Here is a 24,219-nt window from a genome sequence, read left to right as displayed (position 1 = left end):
AGTTCTTGTATTTTAGAAAGTCAAATCAAGTTTGGAGTTTCATGGTGAATGGTTGGGTCCTAAGGAGTGCAGTGGAACAGAGGGACCTTGGAATTCAGGTGCATGGTTCTCTGAAAGTTGATTCAGAGGTAGACAGTGAAGAAAGCTTTTGGCACACTGGCCTTAAGCGGTTTGTATCACTGAGTATCGAAATTAGGGAGTTATGATGCAGTTATACAGGATGCTGGTGAGGTCATATTGGTAGCGTTATGTTCAGTTTTGTTCACTTTGCTATAGGAAGGATGTTATTAAACTGGAAAGAGTGCAGAAAACATTTACAAGGATGTTGCCAAGGTCTCAATAGTCTGAGTTACAGAAAGAGGTTGGACAAGCTAGGTCTTTTTACTGTTGTGTGCATGAAGCTGAGGGAGGATCATATTGAAGTTTATAAGATTATGACAGGCATGGATAGAGTGAATGCACCCAGTCTTTTTTCCAAATGTTGGACAATCACAGATTAGAGGGCATCAGTTTAAGGTCAGAGGGGACAGAATAAAAGGGAACCCGAGGAACAACTTTTTAACACAGGGGCTGTTACGCATATGGAATGAGAAGTGGTTGAGGTGGATACATTAACAATATTTAAAATGCATTTGGGCAAATACATGAATAGTAAAGGATTAGAAAGATACGGGACGATTGCAGGGACATGGGGTTAGCGTGGATGGGCATTTTGGTTGCATTGGACCAGTTTGGGCTGACGGGCATGACTCCGTGCTGTCTGCCTCTATGTCTCTAACAACCATTGCTGTTTCCCACTGAATGTTATATTGTACTTTCCCAATTTACTGAAGATATCTTGACACTCTAACATCCGGTCTTCCTTAATGTTTGACTAGAATATTCAAGCATTCTATATTGTATGCAGACACCTTGTAAACTGCACCTTATAAATGCCATTATTCCTTAAAAGCTGCTTCAGACCAAGGTTAATAAGTCGTCCTTCTGACCACACAACATCAAATTCTAACTAACCTGCTCTCTAGTTTGCTTCACAAAATACTCTTCAACCCACCTCATATACACTTACGGAACTTATTTTTCACAGCTTCAGCAGTCACTTAGTTAACGCTGTTAACCATCCAATAAGACTGCGGTATCCACAATACTTGCCTATCTAATTTCCAGGGCATATGATGCTCCGATTTTCTGCTACCGTTTTGGTTTCGATATATAACACACCAATATTTGCTTCTCCTTGCTATCTGTAAACTCTACTTAAACTGATTCTGTGGAAGCTGAGGGACAGGTCTGTGTTGTTATTAGTGACAGATTTGGACAAGACATTCAGGGAGGCTCACCTCGACGCTGAGATGATCTGAAGAAATGTCCTGCAATCCATATCCTCCCCGCTCTGTCAGGATAAGAGGTACCGTATACTCTCTGCTCCCTCACACTCACTGTATATCTGTTATAGCACCTAACCCCGAACAACGTTCACGCTCTGTCTCCAAACAAGGCTCAGGCATTACCACTCTCACTATTGAAATCAGCAACTAATAATACTATATGGATTCAAAACAGTCGACTGACTCATTCCAGACACCTCACAACTCCCCCCACCTACAACAGCACAAACAGCAGGGTCATCCATTCACACTCTCCGTCCATCCCTTTCTCCCATTCCAGGAGAAACTGCCTGGAATAGGATAGAAACTCCAAGCCGGGTAGTGGAGTGCCCGATATCCGTTCCCTCACTCCCCTTCCCCCGTCATATGGAGACGTCACTTAAAGAGCTGGAGAGGACGAGGAAGCAGCGTGTGGAGAACCTGAAACATCCACGTCCTACTGACCAGTTAAGGAGCAATGTTCAGTGAAAGACAATTCTCACTTTAAACCCACTGGCAGCTCCCACAACAGTCAAAACAGTCCTTTCACTTCCAAACAAAAACCACAGATACCTCACTGCACAGAGACGCAGACGCAGACACAGAAATACACAGACGAACACATACAATACTTACAAGGAGATAGGCATACACACACACATATAAACACACAGAGACATATACAGTCACATACAAATAGACATAAATACAGATAGCAATACAGGCTGAAACACAGACAGACAGATGTAGACACACAAACACACAGATAACAAGCACACGGACACACACATACGCAGGTACGCACACAAACACAAACAGGGGCACAGACACACACACACATACAGATACACGCACAAACACTTACTCACATACAGACACACAGAGGCACAGACAATAGTGTTATTAAGACCCAAGTCGATATGTTTTTGATTTGTAAGGGGATCCATGATTCCAGGGAGAAGGTTGAAGAATGAGGCCGAGGTACTAATAAGAAATTATTGAACAGAATTTCAGACTCAATAGGCTGAATGGCCTCAATCTGCTCATTTCCCTCATGCTCCTGCGGTATTATGCGATCAGGCATTCTCTTCCTGAGACAGCAGCAGAGGCTAGGTGTGATAGATATTTGATTGGAAAGAGTCAGTGGGAATGTGGGACAGGTTTTCTTTTATTCCTAATTATTCTGTCCTTATGTCTGAAAAGATGTAGTGACTTGATGTTCAGTTAACACAGTTTTAAAATAACAGTTCTCCCAGAATGAAATAAGGACGTCCCTTTCACTTTAGTGTTGTGCTACCTGTGGTGTCCTCATCCTCAGGGAGCAGTGAAGACTCGGTTATACAAGATATTCCAGGCAGAGCTCGACTGATCTTTACTGGACAGAAGGGTCAGTGTTTATTGGGAACAGACAGGAAATGGATGGTCAGGCACACTCGGATCAGCCATGAGCATTCTGAATGGTGCAGCCGAATGGCCAACTTCTGCCCCTACCCCAAGTGTTCCCTCAATCCACCCCTCGAGGCTGTTACAGGGTTGGTGACCACTCCATTAAGTCAGACAGGATCGTTACAATGAGACAGGAGGAAACCATTCTGCCCCTCTAAGGAATTACACAGGAGTATAGAATGAAGTAATTCAGCTCGTTCAGTACACTACAGATTCGAGGAGGAGGCCTTTCAACCCACCTGAGCTGCTACACAGGAACAGGGACGCTGTCGCTAACAGGAAATAGAGAGGAGAGACAAATGTTTATTTTCAGGCTGCAAAGCTGTAACTGATGGAGTGCCTCAGAGATCACTGTGGGGTTATCAATGATCAATAATCTGTATCAAAGATCTGGAGGAAGGGGAGGGAATAGCTTGGAGCTCAATTAGCTCATACACCAAGATGGCCATTCAATGTGTCGTCAAATGGAGGTAGTGAGTCTGCAAAGTGATACAGGCAGGGAAGGTTAGTGAGCAGACCTTCAGCAGAAATAACTTAACGTAAGTTGTCAATTTTGGCATGAAGGTAAATTATATTTTGGCATAAAACAATGGTAAATAATTTAAATGGAGAGAGATTTCCGAACTCTGTGATACAGGAGGTTTCCATATTCTTGCGACATGAATCACATGAAGTCAGATGCAGCAAGTGATTTGGAAGGTAAGTGGAATAATGCTGTTTTTGGCAAAAGGTATCAGGTTTAATTGCAGGAATGTTTAACTGCATCCGTACAGGGCATTGCTGAGACCACACTTGATGTACTGTGTGCAGGATTGATCCCCTAAACTAAAATAAAAAGATATAATTCTTTTCGAAGATTTTCACAGAGGTTTCCCTTTACTCATTCCTGGAATGCCGGCCTTCTGTTATGGGGGATTATCCGTTTTGATCTTATCTGAGAAATAGTATTTAACCATCCATGACTTTCTGAGAAGTGTATCAGCTGGATGCATATTATCTCCTGTCAGGGAGACTAAAGCTAGAGAATAAACTTCAAGAAAAACATGCATTGATATTAACACAAATACTATGAAGACACCTACCAATATTATAAATTACACAGACACATGTAAGCATGTCTTCAAATTATAAAGTGGGGATTTTTTTTTGCGATTGGAAGAATTGTGTACAACAAGAGCAATGACGCATCTGCATATAATCCATAATCAGGTTTTCCAGTAAATGTTCCAGGAGATCGCACATGGTCCAGTTTGGTGTTCAGTTGACAAAATTGTACGTTCCAACACAGAGAGGGAGAAAAATGTTCCCTGTCTGAGAAGGAGCAGCCGATTAATCCCTCTCTCTTACTTTGTTCCGCCAGATAGAAAAGTGTGAGATCATAAAATCCTTGCGTCATCTTTACCACTTGTGAAGGATTCCTGGTGAGAACTCATTGGAATCTCTCCAGTGCTTGAAACGAAGGGAATTCAGCCAAATCCCACTGTTCCAGAAAGAAATCCCACTACCAGTAGATTGTGTGAGCAGAATAACTTAAAAGGCAGAATAACATGTTGGTGCACTCTATTATTTTAACATTTGTTATGGGTGCAACTTTCTGTGTCTCACATTTTTCTAAAAAATGGCGGGGTCTGAGACCTAAATCATTGACCACCTCACTAAACTGGCTGCCTTCACGATGGGTGTAACCAGTGGAGACGTGGGACTGGAAAAGGACATAGTGACTCTCCAACATTTGTTGGAACACAAATGAGAAATTCCCAGAAGGCTGTTCAAGTGGATATTCCCTTCCCCAGAGGATTGTGGTGCCTGGATGTTTGCATTTATTCAAATTTGTTTTCGGTATGTAGTAAAATGGTATACAGACAGAAACGTGCTGCTGAGACCAAAAGCACATGGAGCGGTGATAAAATATCTAATGGCTCACTCCTGCTGCTCAGTCCTGTGTTGCTATGTTCTATTAAACCCCCCACAGCTCCTGCAAGGAGCAGATGAAGGCCACTTGCTACAAATACCTGGTCAACAGTAACACAGGATCTCATCAGTCCCTCAAGATTGTCACACATGGTTTGGTGTCGGTTGGAAAATGTTATTTGTTTCGACAGACGCTTCTTGTCTCTTTACGAGTGTTTCCTCTCTGCAACTTGTGGTTCATTTGTTGATGATATCATCGACCCAGATTCATCGTGAATACAGTCCCCATACCTCAACCAAAGATGATTCACAAAATACTTTACTCTGTCTGATTGCAACGTTCAATAAAAGAACATTCAGGAAAATTACAGCCATTAACTTTGCAATTACTGAATATGAGGACAAAAGGAACAGGATCAGGTAATTCGGATGATCAAGCCATTGCATAACATCATGGCTGAACTACCGTTGACAGTAACTCCTCTTTTCTAAGCCCAATTCTTCACCCCTTAGCTATCTGACAAGTCAAAAATCCATCTAACTCCTCCTTAAATACTTTCAGCGATAAAGCTCCCCTAGCTCTCCCGCCCAGATAATTCCTGACAGTGATTACCTTCTGTGAGAGGAAAGCATTCCCTACACATGCACTGTCACGTATTGATATGAACAAGAGGTGAACACAGAGGCTCAGGAAAGAGCGAATGGCTTTGATACCAAGGCAGTATTTGGTTGAGGATGGCATCGGGACCACCTACTTATTTGAGCTGAATGTGGACGGGCTCTTTCAGAATACAAATAAAGAAGTTTGGGGTTAGTTGCCAACAATCCTTTCAGTCCCGGGACATCTCTGCAGGACATCCTCAGGTTAGCCTCCTCAGCACAAACATCTTCAGCTGGTCCATCAATGTCTTTCCCCATTATAAGATCTGAAGTAGGCATGATGACTGAAGATCACAGAATGTTCAGAACAAATTGACCCCCATCAGCTCCGGAACCATTCTGTGTCCATGTGCAGCAAGACCCGGACAGCATTCCGGTTTGTGCTGTTAACGTGTCGGTAAAATTTATGTAACAGCACGGTCAGACACTGCACATTTCAACAGTTAAAAGAGGAGCTCATTCAGCATCTCAAACTGGTTGCACACGGGTATGAGTTAGCATTCAGGAACAGGAAGAGTGACAGCACATTAAATATTTCTGCCTGTTACACAGGAAGAAGAGTGGTCTGTTCAGTGCATCGAGCTGTTAAACAGGAACAGGCAGAGCCCAATCAGACCCTTAAACCTGTTCTATGAGATCAGGAGGATGCTATTCATCCCCACGTGACAGTTATACAGGAACAAGAGGGGGTCACTGATATTTCAACATGACAAACCAATGAAACCGAGACTGCACTGATAGAAGACTCCATGATGTTAATCATGGTTCCATTGTTTGTAGAACGTGTGCTGCTTTAACATGGTTTGCTGGCAATGAGGAGGGAAGCTAAATGATTTGTGTCAACTCTCAAGGAGGCATTTTTTCATCACCGAGAAGACACACCCTTGTTCTCCATGGAGGTCAGAATCTGGTGGGAATAGTTAACTGTTTTAGCATGAAGGTATTGTGGCTGCTGTAGGGATTGTGGATAACGAGACTTTCAATGCAGGACCATACACCAAATTCACTGTATTAATGTGGGGAGAGATTATTCAAACACTGGCCCTCTGTCTCTCTCATGCGACATGGGAATTGGGTGTGGATTGAGGGGAATATTCTCAGAGGCTCTCAAACTATCGACAATTATGCAACCCGAGTAAAAAAGAAGCCATGGAATCTTTCACCGTATCAGTGTCTATTTAGAACATCGTGAGTGACTGTCCCTCCCCCTCAAGTTTCAATGCAATCGCCTCTCATTCTCTCACAACGCCAGGGATTAATCTTCACTGTCTCCTCATGGTACCATAATCCCTGGAATTAGTCTGGTGAAACTCCATTGCATCCTCTTTGTGGCAAGGCGATCATTCTTTATAAAGAAGAGAATGTCTGTCCACAATATCCCAAATGCTGCCTCAACAACACTCTCAGCGACGATCATAAAATCTCTTTTTCCTCTTCGACATCTCCGTTTCTTTCCTGTGGCGTAAAAAGACTTTCCTTCTCTCTATAATGCTGGGAAGTGTTAACACTTTTATAATGAAGGTATTGTTGCTGCTGTCGGGATTATGGACACCATGACGTTCATGGCAGGATGACGCATCAATTGAACTCTATTAATGTTGGGAGAGTTTATTCAAAAGCCTGAACCTCTGTCTCTCTCTCTCTCTCCCTCCCTCCCCGCTCTTTCTCTCTCTCTCTGTCTCTCTCTCTGTCTCTCTCTCTCTCTCTATCCTTTCTTTCTCCTCTCTCTCCCCTCTCTTTCTCTCTCTGTCTCAGTTTAAATAGTGGGTGGGGTGGTTGGGTGGAACGTTCTCAGAGGCTCTAAAGCTATCGAGAATCATGTGATCTGAGTGGGAAAAAAAAGCCATGGAACTTCTCACCATATCAGTGTCTGCTTAGAACATTATGAGTGATTGTCCATCCCCCTTAAGGTTCAATGCAATCACCTCTTATTCTCTCACTGAGCTTCACTCATTTCTCATGGTGCCATTATCCCAGGGTTTAGTCTGGTGAAACTTGAGAGAACGTCTATCCACAGTACCCCAAATACTGCCTCAAGAACACTCTCAGGGATTGTCAAAAAACATATTTTCTCTCATTTAGACATTGCCATTTATTTCATGTGCCACAAAAAGCCATTCCTTCTCTATGCACTACGACTGACATGGAATTTATAAGTCTGAGTTGGGGGGAAGGGAAGCCAACTTCTGAGTTGGGGGGAAGGGAAAGTGAAAGCGACAGGGAGTATGGAGGTAAATGGCAAGATAAGCAGCAGGATAGCATGTTTCCAGGCGGATTTAAAATTGAGGCAGACTGAGAATGCAGTAAAAAGCAAGGATAACTTAGGACATATGACTTCCAACATCTCTAATGATAAGGAAGTTAGCATTAAGGCACTTTACCTGAATGCTCGTAGCATACATAACAAAGCCGATGAACTAATGGCACAGATAATAGTGAATGATTATGATATAGTAGGCATCACAGAGACTTGGTTACAGTGGGGTCAGGACTGGCAGTTAAACCTCCATGGTTTTTCAACTTATCGAAAAGACAGAGAGGTGGGCAGAGGGGGTGGGGTTGCCTTGTTAGTTAAGAACAAAATTAAATCTATGGTATTGAATGACATAGCGTCGGATGATGTGGAGTCTGTGTGGGTGGAATTGAGGAACCACAAAGGCAAAAAAAAAACATAATTGGAGTTGTGTATAGACCTCCTAACAGTGGTCAGGACCAGGGATGCAACATGTACCGGGAAATAGAGAAGGCATGTCAGAAAGGCAAGGTTACATTGATCATGGGAGACTTCAATATGCAGGTGGACTGGGTAAATAATGTTGTTAGTGGATCTAAAGAAAGGGAATTCATGGAATGCTTACAGGATGGCTTTTTGGAACAGCTTGTCATGGAGCCCACAAGAGAGCAGGCTATTCTGGACCTAATGCTTTGCAATGAACCAGACTCTATAAAAGATCTTAAAGTAAGGGAACCCTTAGGAAGTAGCGACCATAATATGATAGAGTTCAGTCTGGAGTTTGAAAGGGAGAAGGCAAAATCGGATGTAATGGTGTTACAGTTGAATAAAGGTAATTATGAGGGCATGAGAGAGGAACTGACTAAAATAGACTGGAAGCAGAGGCTAACCGGGAAGACAGTAGAGCAAAAATGGCAGGAGTTTGTCGGTATAATTGAGGACACTGTACAGAGGTTCATTCCCAAGAAAAGAAAGATTAACCGGGGAGGGATTAGACAACCTTGGCTGACAAAGGAAGTCAGGAAATGTATTAAAGAAAAAGAGAGATCCTATAAAGTGGCTAAGAACAGTGGGAAATCAGAAGATTGGGAAGGATACAAAAGCAAACAGAGGATAACAAAGAGTGTAATAAGAAAGGAGAGGATCAAATATGAAGGTAGGCTAGCCAGTAATATTAGAAATAATAGTAAACGTTTCTTTCAGTACATAAGAAACACACGACAGGCAAAAGTAGACATTGGGCCACTTCAAACTGATGCAGGAAGCCTAGTGATGGGAGATAAGGAAATAGCAGGAGAACTTAACAAGTACTTTGCGTCAGTCTTCACAGTGGAAGACATGAGTAATATCCCAAAAATTAAAGGGTGTCACGGGGCTGAGTTGAGTATGGTTGCCATTACAAAAGAGATAGTGCTAGAAAAGTTAAAAAGTCTTAAAATTGATAAATCTCCTGGCCCCGATGGGATACACCCTAGAGTTCTGAGAGAGGTGGCTGAGGAAATAGTAGAGGCATTGGTTGAGATCTTTCAAGAGTCACTGGAGTCAGGAAAGGTCCCGGATGATTGGAAGATGGCTGTTGTAACCCCCTTGTTCAAGAAAGGATCAAGGCAAAAGATGGAAAATTATAGGCCAATCAGCTTAACCTCGGTTGTTGGTAAAATTCTAGAATCCATCATTAAGGATGAGGTTTCTAAATTCTTGGAAGAGCAGAGTCTGATTAGAACAAGTTAACATGGATTTAGTAAAGGGAGGTCATGCCTGACAAACCTGTTGGAATTTTTTGAAGAGGTAACAAGTAGGTTAGACCAGGGAAACCCAGTGGATGTGGTCTATCTAGACTTTCAAAAGGCTTTTGATAAGGTGCCACACGGGAGGCTGCTGAGCAAGGTGAGGGCCCATGGTGTTCGAGGTGAGCTGCTGGGATGGATTGAGGATTGGCTGTCTAACAGAAGGCAGAGAGTTGGGATAAAAGGTTCTTTTTCAGAATGGCAGCCGGTGACGAGCGGTGTCCCGCAGGGTTCGGTGCTAGGGCCACAGCTGTTCGCATTATATATTAACGATTTGGATGAGGGAACCGGGGGCATTCTGGCGAAGTTTGCCGATGATACGAAGTTAGGTGGACAGGCAGGTAGTACTGAGGAAGTGGGGAGGCTACAGATGGATCTCGACAGGTTGGGAGAGTGGTCCAGGAAATGGCTGATGGAATTTAACGTGAGCAAGTGCGAGGTCTTGCACTTTGGCAAAAAGAATAAAAGCATAGACTACTTTCTAAATGGTGAGAAAATTAATAAAGCCAAAGCACAAAGGGATCTGGGAGTGCTAGTCGAGGATTCTCTAAAGGTAAACATGCAGGTTGAGTCCGTGATTAAGAAAGCGAATGCAATGTTGTCTCTTATCTCAAGAGGGTTGGAATATAAAAGCAGAGATGTACTACTAAGACTTTATAAAGCTCTGGTTCGGCCCCATTTGGAGTACTGTGTCCAGTTTTGGTCCCCACACCTCAGGAAGGACATACTGGCACTGGAACGTGTCCAGCGGAGATTCACACGGATGATCCCTGGAATGACAGGTCTAACATATGAGGAACGGCTGAGGATACTGGGATTGTATTCGTTGGAGTTTAAAAGATTAAGGGGAGACTTAATAGAGACGTACAAAATAATACATGGCTTTGGAAAAGGTGGATGCTAGGAAATTGTTTCAGTTAAACGAGGAGACTAGGACCCGTGGACACAGCCTTAGAATTAGAGGGGGTCATTTCAGAACAGAAATGCGGAGACATTTCTTCAGCCAGAGAGTGGTGGGCCTGTGGAATTCATTGCCACGGAGTGCAGTGGAAGTCGGGACGCTAAATGTCTTCAAGGCCGAGATTGATAGATTCTTGTTGTCTAGAGGAATTAAGGGCTACGGGGAGAACGCTGGTAAGTGGAACTGAAATGCGCATCAGCCATGATTGAATGGCGGAGTGGACTCGATGGGCCGAATGGCCTTACTTCCACTCCTATGTCTTATGGTCTTATGGTCTTATGGTCCCTGACATCTGTACGTCAGCATCAATAAAGCCAGCACCAGAGATACCTATGGAGCCGTGCATCACTCTCGGGGAGAATTTCAATAAGATTGAATACACCTAAAATAGGGGATGATCACGTACCTGAATGGAAATGAGATGCAGCAATACAGAAAACAGGCAGAGAAAGGGAGCTATCTTTACCTTCATTCTTCTCTCACAGTATGTATGCAGCCCTGATCAGGGCAGCATGTTATGCAGATCTTGAACTGAGTGACTGGTTCAGCTGTTCCACAATACCATAAAGAGTAAAACGCACAGCTTTGGATTTGTCGTGTCACAACACAGGATAAATCTTCCTGCTTAATTAAAACCAGCAACAGAGAAAAGATTTATCCCATGCAGTAATCTGTGATAATTCTAGAGTCCAAATCTATTTAAAGTAAAAAATAACAACTTTATTTCTTAAAGTATAACAGAGAATAATAAACGAACAACTATTTACAACTTTTTCCTCTAACCTGTCTTTTACCTTCCCCCTCCACAGTACTACTCCGATTAGACTTCTAATTAAGATTTACAAAACAAAACTTCTTTTCTCAAAACCAGGAAGCTTTCGGTTTATCTCCATATTCCTGTCTTCTTTTCGTCTTGGGGACTCTGCTTCACCAAATATGAATCAATAAAGGTACCTATAGGAGAGCTATATTTCAGACAGTCTTTGCACGCTGGTAGCTCGACAGTTCTTCTCCCATTTTTTCAATTTTCCATGGTCTTGTACCGCCAAACTATTGGATTGTATCATTTGCTGTTAAGATTGTCAATATAATAAATTGAAACTTGTTTGGAGGTGGGTATTTTGGGGTATAATTTAAAATGGTTTGCTGAATTTGTTTCAAGACAATGAGCTAATCGGGTTGTTCGACCAAATGTTACATTATATCTATTGTTCAGAACTCTTGGTGCTGTCAGGTTGTTATTGTTGGCTTTTAATTCTCTAAAAGGTACAGTACACCCACGTGTTCATCACAGAAGTCACACGGAAACCTGAGGAGGGAATCATGACACCATGACTTTCCCAAAGGTCATGAGGCAAGCAGATTGGTTTTTATAACAAATGATAATGGTTGCTATTAAACTCCCCAATTTCAACAGACCATTATTCTGTGGCTCTAGATTATGAGTCAATGGCTTGACCACCATAAACTGACTTCCCTTATGTGCAGAGAACAAGTTAAACATTCTCAATAGCAATTATTTAGTCACGGACATGGTTACTAAGAACGTGAAACTGTTGCATCCTGATTTAACAAAGGCACGAATGGTTTATTCTGATATTGCACTGAGACAGAGGACGAGACTGAGATATCATGATGGTGGTATTGGACAGGATTGGTGAGTGAGGAGGACATGGAGATGTAAATCTGTGAAGGAGAAAATGGATTATGGAGTTTGAGAACAGTCTGGTTCCTTCTTGCATATCAATGAGTAATTTATAAATCGTAGTTTGATAGTTATAATATATAAGGGAATGAATTTTTGTTTGGAACTGAAGATATTGACTTGCACTTTACAAAATGTACATATCATGAGCCGAAATTCAGTTCAACCCAGTTTAGTAGACAAATATAATGACTTACCAGGAACACCAACTATCGCGAGGATGGGATAGTAACCACCTTGAATAATCCAAAGGATATCCTGTATCCGATATGCTAATGATATCCAAGTCTGAGAAAGCCAGTAAAGACCCCCGGATAAACTCCTGTCCATTGTTGGAACATTCCAGTCTAATGTTCTCAGATTCGGATCCATTGTTGGAACATTCTAATCCATGGTCCTCAGATTATGAACCATTATTGTAACGTTCCTGTCTAATGTTCTCAGATTCTGATTTCTCCTCCCCCTCTCTCTCGAGCTGCTGAAAGTGATGCTCCTACTTACACTATGGGATTGCACATTGAACAGAGCCCATTTATCTTTCAACGATGGAAACTCTCCACTGGGATAATTAGGATCCACGGAGATTTTCTTTAATCACAGTCACTGAACAAATAGCTCAATTTAACCTCTTTGAGTTCAATATTGATTTTATTCAAATTCAAAAGAACGTTCAAAATTTAGTCATTTAGGTTGGGATATGTGGGGGTGGCTGAGGGAGGGAATATTGGAGATGGTAGATTGATTGCGTGTAATCATTCAATCTGCCTTGGATATGGGAATAATGTCAAAGGATTGTCAGAACATAAATAAGATTCGCCGTTTATAAATAGAAACATCCAGTCTGTAACTACTGATCAGTGATTATAATGTCAGTTAAAAATTGAGAGAACTTTTCTAGTCCTTCATCTGACAGGCACACGTGCCTTTGACAACAGGAGCTATAACAGACAAATGGCATGGATACGTTAACAGAGAATATGATATGACACACAATTCAGATGGTTAGTCGAGGATCAGAGAGGGCATGTGAGTGTCATGCTGTTAATGTTGTCGATGTCAATCAACTGTGATTAAGTACCATGCACTGGTTTTCAATTTGAGTGTGTTTATGTTTTTGGGGACATGGCTGCAGAGACTGGAGGGAGGGAACATGATATTTACCAGTCATCAGTACGGGGATGTTACTCTTTATAAATCATAAAAAAATCAAATTCCAGGAGACATCTCCAGTGGGGAGTGAGGAGAGCCAATATTAACCATACGACCAGAAGACATTGGAGCAGAAATTTGGCCATTCAGCCCATTGAGCCTGCTCCGCCATTCAATGACGGCTGATAAGCTTCTCAACACCATTCTTCCACTTTCTATCTGTAACCCTTCATCGCCTTTACAATAAAGAACCTATCTGTCTTACTCTTAAATACACTCAATTACCTGGCCTCGACAGCCTTCAGTAGCAGTGAATTCCCTAGATGCACCACTCTCTGGCTGAAGAGGTTCATCTTTATCTGTGTTTGAAAACGTCTTCTCTTTACTCTGTCCCCTCGGTCCTAATCTCCCCTCCATTGGAAATATCTTCCCAAAATCCACCCTGTTCAAGTCATTCAATAGTCTGTAAGTTTCAATTAGACCTCCTAATATTCTTGTGAACTCTATCAAATATAGACTCAGAGCCCTCAGATGTACTTCATATGTTAAGATTTTCATTCCTGGGCCCACTTTCGTGAATCTTATAGGAAAATGCTCCAGGGCTAGTACATCCTTCCTGAGATATGGGACCGAAAACTGTGCACAATAATCCAACTGTAGCCTGGCCAAAATCTTATAGAGCCTCAGAATTACATCCCTGCATTTATATTCAAGTCTTCTTGAAATAAATGGAATCATTTCATTTGCCTTCCCAACTGCTGACAACCTGCAGGTTTACCTTTCAAGATCCCTGGACTAGCACCGCCCCCCCTCCCCCCCCCACCGAGTCTTCTGAACTTGCTCGCTATTTAGAAAATAGTCCATGCCTTTATTTTTCTGGCAAACTGCATAACCTCACACTTGCCCACGTTATACTCCATCTGCCACTTCTTTGCTCACTCCCCTAACCTGTGCAAATCCTTCAGCAGGAGAAAGCGAGGACCGCAGATGCTGGAGATCAGAGTCAAAAAGTGTGGTGCGAGAAAAGCACAGCCAGTCAGGCGGACTCTGAGGAGCACAATATTCGACGTTTCAGACATAAATCCTTTATCGGGAATGAAGCTGGTGGGCGGAAAGTGGTTGAGAGATGAATGGGAGGGGCTGGGAGGAAGGTAGCTTGGGAGACAATGGCTAAATCGAGGTGAGTGGTGAGAGCGGAAGGTGGAGTGGATAGATGGGAAGTAAGATAGACAGGTCGGACAGTTCAACAGGGGGTGTTCAGTTGGAGGGTTAGATCTGGGATAAGGTGGCGGTAGAGGAGATGAGAAAACTGGTGACATTGCGCTGGATACCATGTGGTTGAAAGGTTCCATGGTGGAAGACGACGCGCTCTTCATCCAGACGTCTGGTGGCTAGAATGCAGTGGATGAAGCCAAGAACTTGCATGTCCTTGGAGGAGTGGTGGGAGAGGCGAAGTATTCAGCCACAGGGAAGTGGGGTTGTTGAGTGTGTGACGGAGAGTGTTCCCTGAACCGTTCTGCAAGTTGACGTCCTGTCTCCCCAGTGTAGAGGAGACTAGGAGCAATGGACAGAGTAGCTGAGGTGTTTGGATGCACAGGATCTTCTCTGCCTGATGTGGAAGGGTCCTTTTGGGCCTTGGATTGAGGTGAGGAAGAAGTTGTTGGCACCAGTTTCATACCTCTCGTAATGGCAAGGGAATGTGCCGGGAGTGGAAGGTGGCTTGTTGGGGTGTAGGAGGGGGGACGCGTGAACTAACGAGGGTGTCGTGAAGGGATTGGTCTCTGCAGAATGCTGATAGGGGTGGGGAGGGAAATATATCTCTGGTGGTGTGGTCTTACTGTTGGTGGTAGAATTGGCGGAGGGTGATATCCTGAGGTTGGTGGTCTGGAAGCCGAGTATCAGAAGGGTTGCTAGAGGGTGCTACTGCACCCTCCTGCAGCTGAACCACCTCTTCGATGTTACCTATCCCTCTATTCCATCTTTGCACTGTTTGAAAACTTAGTCAGAATTCCCTCAGTTCCTTCATGTAGACCATTAATGCACAAAGCGAATTGTTGTGGTCCCAACACTGAGTCTTGAGGAATACCACTTATCACTGGATGCCATCCTGAGAAGGACACTTTTATCCCCATTCTCTGCTTTCTGTCAGACAACCATGCATCTATCCAAGCTCGCACCTTGCCTGTAACACCAGGGGCCCTAATCTTTCTCAATAGCCTCCTGCGTGGCACCTTATCAATGGAATTTAGAGAAGCAGGTGGATAACATCTACTGGTTCTACTTGGTCAAATCTGCTCGTTACTCCCTCAAAGTATTCCAGCTGGGCATGACCTCCCATTGATGAAACAATGCTGACTTTGCACTATTTTGCTAAATCCAAGTATTCAGAAATCCCATCCTTCACGATGGATTCCAGGATGTTACCCACAAACAAGGTTAGGCTAATCAATCTGTAATTTTCCATCTTCTGCCTAAACCCCTTATTAAATGGACTGTCACGTTAGCAAATTTCCAGCCATTCCTGATTTTAGTCATTCCTGAAAGATTACCACTTTCACTTTCACTACCTCATCAGCTATGTCCCTTACAATTCTGGGGTGTATTCCATATGGTTCAGGTGATTTATCCAAATTCAGGCCATTCAGTTTTCTAGCATGTTCTCCTTGGTGATGTCCACCAGACTCAGCTCTGCCCTCTCACTCTCTTCAATTTTTGAGAAATTACTCGTGTCTTCCACCATGAACATTGATGCAAAGTTCTTCATTCATTTCTTTGTTTTCCACTACTGTCTCTCCAGCATCATTTTCCAGTGGTCCATATTCACTTTTCGCCTCACTTTTGCACGTTATATATCTAAAGATCCTCTTCCAGTCTCCTTTGTATTACTGGTTAGCTTACCTCCAGATCTAATCTTCTCTGTCCTTTTTTCCCCTCATTTAGTCTTTGTAAGTGTCCCAATTCTCTAGTTTCCCACTGCCCTTCACCATATTATACACTTGCTCTTTTGCTTGTATGCAATCCTTGACTTCCGTCGTCAGCCCCGGCTGCCTCATCCTCCCTGTACCATGCCTCTATTCCTCGGCAAGAATCCCTGCTGTGTCTCCTGAATTAATCTTGGAATCTGCTGCCATTGCTGTTCCCCTGTCTTTCATGCTTGACCCCTCTCCCAGTGAATTCTACCCAGCTTCTCCCTTATGCCTCTGTAGTTGCCTTTATTCAGCTGAAATACTGTTACCTCTGATTCTATCTTCTCTCTCTCTCAAATTGCAGAATAAATTCAATCATGTTCTGATCATTGCTTCCGAAGTTTACCTTCACCCTAATCTCCCTTACGAATCCTGCGTCATTAAATCCAGTATCATTTGTTCCCGAGTGCGCACTACCAGATGTTCCTCCAAAAAGCCATCTCATAAACATTCCTAAAATTCCTTTTCTTGCGAACCACTGCCAATCTTATGTTACCAGTGCCCCTGCATGCTGATATCACCCGTGATTACTGTACTTTCCCTTTTCTACACATCTTTTCTATCTCCTTGTGTATCTTGTGCCCCAGCTCTTGACTACCCTTTGGTGCCCTGTACAAGGCTTCAACTGTGGTTGTCTTACCTTTGTGGTTCCTCAATTCTATCCAGGCTGATTCTACACCATCTGACCTTACTTCCTTTCTTACTATTCATTTAATCTCAATTCTTGCTTATAATGCAAATCCACTCCCTCTGCCCACCTGCCTATCTTTTTGATAGGATAAATATCCTTAAATATTCAGATTGCCTTGCAGCCACATCTCTGTGATGCCCATCGCTTCATACCGGCTGATTTAATTAGATTAGATTAGATTAGATTACATTACAGTGTGGAAACAGACCCTTCGGCCCAACAAGTCCACACCGACCCGCTGAAGCGAACCAACCCATACCCCTTCATTTACCCCTTACCTAACACTACGGGCAATTTAGTACGGCCAATTCACCTGACCCTGCACATCTTTGTGACTGTGGGAGGAAACCGGAGCACCCGGAGGAAACCCACGCAGACACGGGGAGAACGTGCAAACTTCACACAGTCAGTCGCCTGAGGCGGGAAGTGAACCCGGGTCTCTGGCGCTGTGAGGCAACAGTGCTAACCACTGTGCCACGGTGCCGCCCACAAGCGCCACAAACTCTGCGCCACAAGCTCATTTACCTTATTCCTTATATAGCATGCATTCAGTTATAACCCCTTCAGTCCTGCATTAACCGTCCCTCTTCTCATTGCCATTCATTTGTGCAGTGTGCTTGAAGTTTGATATGTTAAACATTTCCAGATGTTCTATCATATTTGTGTGTGTGCTGGAGACTTTAATAACCTCTCCTGAGTTCTGTCCTCTTACCTCCTCTTTTAATTCGGCTTTTCTAATTAAACCCTATAACTGCACCCCCACCCCGCACACACACAAACACACAGGCACACACAGACACACAATCACACACACACACATACACACACGCACTCACACACACACACACACACATATACACACACACACACACATACACACACACACAGACACACACACACGGATACACACACACAGACACACACACACAGACACACACACACAGACACACACACACATACACACACTGAGGCACACACACACACATACACAGACACACACACACATACAACACACAGACACACAGACACACATACAACACACAGACACACAGACACACATACATACACACAGAGACACACAGACACACACACACACACACAGACACACACACATGCACACACACTCACATATATACACACACACATACAAACACACAGACACACACACACGCATACGCACACAGACACACACACAGACACACACACACATACACAGACACACACACACAGACACAGACACCACACAGACACACACACACAGACACACACACACACACAGACACACACACACAGACACACACACAGACACACACACACACACAGATACACACACACACACAGATACACACACAGACACACACACACATACACACACACAGGCATACACACACATACACACACACACAGACACACACACACATACACACAGGCACACACACACAGACATTCCCACACAGACACACACACACACACACACACACACACACACACACACACACACACACACACACACACACACACACACACACACACACTCCTAATCAGTTTAAAGCTCTGTCTCCAGCCCTGGTTAGGATTCACTCGGACTCTGGTCCCAGCGCGGTTCAGATGACGACTGTCCCATTGGAGCAGGTCCTTTCTTCCTCAGTAATAAAATGTGTTTATTCAACACAAAATACAAGGATAAAAAAGCTTTTCTGTACATACCAAAATATGAAAACTACAAAAAGACAATATTATTAAAATATACTTACTATGTGGAGCTATATAAATTGTAATGTGAATTACAAAACCATGGAAGTGGTATGAAAACTTTATCAATCATTATTTGAGCCAGAGCTGAGGTCCTGATTTCCCCTCTGCCAGTGATTCCCTTCACTGAGACTCCCCCCTGCCTCTCACGCAGTGTCTAGAGGGGCTCCAAGTTCCTATTGGCCCAGCATATTTAAATTAATCCACCTTCTCCCTGGAAGCAATCTATTGGTCTATTGGATTGTGTTTAACTGTTAGCAACTCAGCTCTGGGATGTTATTGGCGATAAATGATCTGGGATGACAGCCAGTATCAGCATGGTGCTCACAGGGCATGGCACCAGACAAAGGGCTTACAGTCTGTGAGAGTTTCTAAGAAAAGTTTCTGTGTATTTCTCTTCATGCTGTCTCCTGATCTAACTTCATGTTCGTCTGACACCCCTTGCTCTCACTCACTCTGTCACTCCTTTTATTTCACTTTGTTTATCTCACTTCACTGTCTTTCTCTCTGTTTATTCCTCTCCCTCTCAGTCTAGCTCCGATCATTCCCTCTATTTTCAAGTTGTCATTCTGGTGAGCTCATGAACGCATGGTGAGCTGAATGGCCTCCTTCTGTGTTGTATTAATTCTGAAGTTCTCTGACCACAGTAACAAGTTTTGGTGCCTGTAGAGACAAGCTGGTCCAGTGAAGGACACATTGGACAATTAACCATTATCTCTTCCTATTTTCTGACATGCATCGACATCGAAATATCTGTTCAAACAAACAGATTCCTCATATTAAAATCAGCACACTTCAGACCGCCAGGCCACTGTGTTCAGTACCCTCTGCCTGTTTTTTTTTTGTTTTGTTGGTCTTAGCTGTACTGGGATTAGTTTCTAACTCAGTCTCTGTACCTGTGGCCTACTGCTGTCATTCCACACACCCCTCCCTCACTGCCGCTACACACTAGTTTAAACCTTCGTAAAGGACAATAGAAAACCTGCCTGCCAGGAGATTGCTGCCAGTTCAGGTCCATCCCGTCCATCTTGTTTATATCATACCAACCCGGGAATCCCAATGATCCACTTATCAGAGAGTGTTATCAGTTCATGTGCATCCCGTCCTTCTTGTGTGTATCCTACTGACCCGTGTATCCCAATAATCTACATATCGTAAATTGCTGCCAGTTCAGGTTCATACCGTCCATTTTGTGTATATCCTACCGACATGGGAATCCCAATGATCCACATATCGGAAGTGCTGCCTGCTCGACCAGCACTTTGATCGTGTATTTAACTGTGCTACCTTACGATTCCTAACCTCACTCACACGTGACATATTCTAATGTCTCCAAAATTCAAATAACCTTTCAGCACAACTCCAGCAAGGCATTTTCTTTAATCTGGATAGACTTGATAATAAAAACTTAAGTGTGACGTCAGGAAAGTGAGACCACTAAATCAGTCCAGTGACCACCGGATCTGATATCTATCCCCGCCACCAAAACTGTTTGACAAGGCATACATATGGACCATCTATTTGCAGATGGACGAGAATAAGCAGAAGATTAGAACATGGCAGAGCAAATGGATGTAATGCAGCCTTTTTACTCTGCTTTGATATTCTGTTGGATTCTAGTTATTCTGTTCCTTTCAATGGGTCTTTACCCAGCATCCCCAGCGGATCAGAAAGTTCCCAGTATCAATGTATGCACAGTCCTGCGAAGGGAGTATCCAGTGCCAGGCAATGGGGTGTGAGGTGGCCCAGGGGTGGCACAAGGAAAGGCTGCATGTAGTGCCGATGGACTGAGGGAACTGAGAGAGATGGAATGGGCATTCAGGGACACTGCACTCAGACAAGTGGCCGGGCAAGATTCCTAACCACCCAGGGAACTCGTGAACCACGACTGCTTTAACAAAAACCTGTCACATTTGCTGCATTTCATCATCGAAAAAAAGCAAAAATACTGTAGATGGTAGAAATATGAAGCAAACACAGAGACGTATTGTAGAGAAAGAAAAGAGTTAATGCTCCCAATGCAGACACGGGAAGAATGTACAAAGTCCACACAGACAGGGTCCAGAGATTGGAAATGAACCCAAGTCCCTAGCACTGTGAGGCAGCATTGTTGTGTCACCAGGCTGGCCAATGCTGGATAATTGGGGATAGTATAGTTAAAAGCATAGATACTGTTCTCCGTGATCGGGATTAAGAGTTCTGAAGGTTGTGTTGCCTACATGGTGTTCGGGTTTGGGAAATATCATCTAGGTTGCAGAAGTTGAAGCGGGAGGGGAATGATCCAGTGGTCAGGGTCCGTGTAGGTACCGACAGCTGGACAAACAAATGACAATGAGAAGAGCGACGGGTGATACAGGACTGATCTATTATATCGGAATGTATGCTGTCTAAGAAATAAGGTAAATGAACTTGTGACTCATCCATAAATTGGCAGGTACGACATAGTGGGCATTACAGTGACATCGCTGCAACAGCATCAGGATTCAGAGCTGAATATTCAAGGATATTCATCCTGTCGAAAAGATAGGCAGTTGGGCAGAGAGATAGAGTTGTCTCAGTATTAAGAATGGAATTGAATCAATAATCAATAAGAAGAAATGAACTAAGGTCAGATGGTGTAGAATCTGTGTCGGTAGAATTGAGGAATCAAAAAGGTGAAGAAATGCAGTTGGAGTTATATACAGGGAGCTGGGGTGTAAGATACACCAGGAGCTAGAAAGATCTGCAGGGAAGGCAAAGTTACAGTGATCATGTGGGATTTTATTATACAGTTGGATGGGAATTCAGACTGATGGTGATTGGCAGGAAAAGGAACTTGTGGAATGGCTTTTGGAGCAGCTTATGCAGGCAGACTAGATGAGGGGAGCTGAAAATGACAGTGATGATAATATGATTGAATTTACTCTGCAATTTCAGGTGGAGAAGTTAGAATCAGAAGTAACAGTATTACAGCTGAATAAAGGCCATTGCACAGACATGAGTGAGGAGCTGGGTAGAATTGACTGGGAGACGGGCCCAGCAGGAAAGACAGTACAACAGCAATGGCAATAGATTTTTGGAGTAATTCAGGATACAACAGCGATTTATCCTAAGGAAAAAGAGGCTTATATAGGGAGGATGGGACAACCATAGCTGACTAGGGAAGTCAGGTATAACATAAAAGCAAAAGAGAATTGATATAAAGTGGCAAAGTGCAGTGGGAACTCTGAGGATTCGAAAGCTTTCAAAGACAAAACAGAAGGCAAACAAAATAAAATTAGGAGAGAGATTATTAAATATGGGGGTAAGCTCGCCAGTAAGATAAAGGAAGAGTGTAACAGTTTCTTTCGATATATAAAGTATAAAAGAGCGGAAAAAGTGAACATTGGATTGCTGTAAAATGGTACTGGAGAGATAGTAGTGGGGAACGAGAAAATGGCCAAGGAACTGAATAATTACTTTGCATCAGCTTTCATGGTGGAAGGCACGAGTAATACCTTAAACATTCAAGAGACTGAGGGGCCAGAGCTGAGTTTGATGGCTCCCATCATGGAGAACATGCTAGAAAAAAATGTAATAGTCCGAAGGTGGTTAAATAACCTTGACCAGATGGACTACATCCCAGTATTATAAGGGAGATAGATGAAGAGGGAATGGAGACACTCGTGGTTATCTTTCAGGAATCACGAGAGTAAGGAACGATCCCACAGCACTGGAAACCCACGAACGTGACACCCCTTTTTAATAAGGGAGTAAGGAAAAAAACAAAACAAACACCATTTTAACCTCCGTCATGGGTAAGATCCTGGAACCCATTGTGTAGGATGAGATTTCTGAATAGTTGAAAGCGTTTGGTAAAATAGGGCAAAGTCCGAGGACACAGCCTTAAATGAAAGGGAACACTTTTTAGAACAGAAATAAGGAGAAAGTTATTTAACCATAGAATGGTGACGCTTTGAAATTTATTCCCCCAGAAGGCTGTGTGGTCAGGTCATTGATAATATTTGACACGGAGATAGATAGTTTTTGATTAACCAGGGGATGAAGTGTTACGGGGAGAAGGTCGGAGAATGGGTTTGAGAAATCTATCAGCGATGATTGAATGACGGAGCAGACCCGATGGACTTACTGTCCTAATTTATGCTCCAATGTCTTATAGTCTTCTGGTTCTAAACCTTAAGGAAGTACCTTGCATCTCTGAGAAGATAGATTCATGTTCTTCATGAAGGTCAGAAGCTGTTGGGAATACTTAACTGTTTTAGAATGAAGGTATTGTGGCTGCTGTCAGGGTGGTGGATAATATGACATTCAGTGCAGGATCTCACACCAACTGCACTATATTAATGTGGGGAGAGTTTATTCAAAACTTGGACCTCTCCGTCTCTCTCAATTGGGAGTAGGCGTTGGGGTGGGTGGGCGGAACGTCCGCCCAGGCACTTAAACTATCCCGAATCATGCATCCTGAGTGAAATAGCAGTCATGGAAATTATCACCTTCCCATTGTCTGTTTATAATATATGGAGTGATTGTCCATCCCACTCAGGGTTCAATGCAACCACCTTATTCTCTCACAGCGCTACAGATCAACCTTCACTCACTCCTCATGGTGCCAACATTTCAGGGATTAATGTGGTGGAACTCCTCTTCACCCTCTCTGTGGTAAGGAGATCACTCCATATTAAGGAAAGAAAATCTGTCCACAATACCCCAAATACTGCCTCAACAACACTCAGGTTTGATCACAATAATTCATTTCCCTCACTTAGCTGGCTCCATTTCTTTCGTGTGACACAGGAAACAATTCATTTACAATGCACTGCCACTGATGTAGAATTTAAAAACATCCTCTCATCTGTAGGTCAGCATCAATACAGCCAGCACCAGAAGTGCCCAAGGAGATGGACATGACTCTTGGAAGAGACTCACTCACAAAGAATACATCTAAAACAGTGAATGGCTAACTACCTGAATGGAAACGAGCCGTTGGAATATGGGATGCAGGCAGAGGAAGAGAGCTACATTTCCTTTTGTTCTGCCCTCACGGGATGTGTGCAGCCATGGTCAGGCCAGCATGTTATGCCGATCTTGAACTGAGTGGCTGTTTCAGGACAATAAATAGTAAAACAAATTGCCGTGGGTTTGCAGTTAAACAGAGACGTGACCAGAGAAGGATGACCCACCGCCTTCTCTAATGGGTATAAGGCAAGCCGATATCAACAGATTATCATTCTGTGGTTCTAGAATACGAGCCAATGACGTGACCTACAATACACTGTCTGCCCATCTTTCAGATTTTGTGCAGAGAACAAGTTAAACATCTGAAGTGCAATTATTTTGCAGTGGGCACGTGGTAAGAAGGGAGTTGAAACAGATGTATCTGGAATTAACAAAGTCACAAACGATGTTTTATTCAGGAATTGAACTGAGGCTGAGGAGGAGACTGGGACGTCTTAATGGTGGTACTGGACAGGATTGGTATGTGGGGAGGATATGGAAATGTACACTTTGCAGGAGAAAACGAATCAAAGAGGTTGAGAACAGTGTGTTTTACCCTCGCGTATTGGTGAGTCACATGTAAATAATAGTTTGCTAGGTATAATTCTTAAGGAATG

Source organism: Chiloscyllium plagiosum, unplaced genomic scaffold (genome assembly GCF_037043375.1).
Source record: "Chiloscyllium plagiosum isolate Xiang-an unplaced genomic scaffold, Cpla_swu_hap1 HiC_scaffold_42, whole genome shotgun sequence".
NCBI lineage: Eukaryota > Metazoa > Chordata > Chondrichthyes > Orectolobiformes > Hemiscylliidae > Chiloscyllium > Chiloscyllium plagiosum.
The sequence above is the reverse complement of the archived record's forward strand: the minus strand, read 5'-3'. Positions refer to the sequence as shown.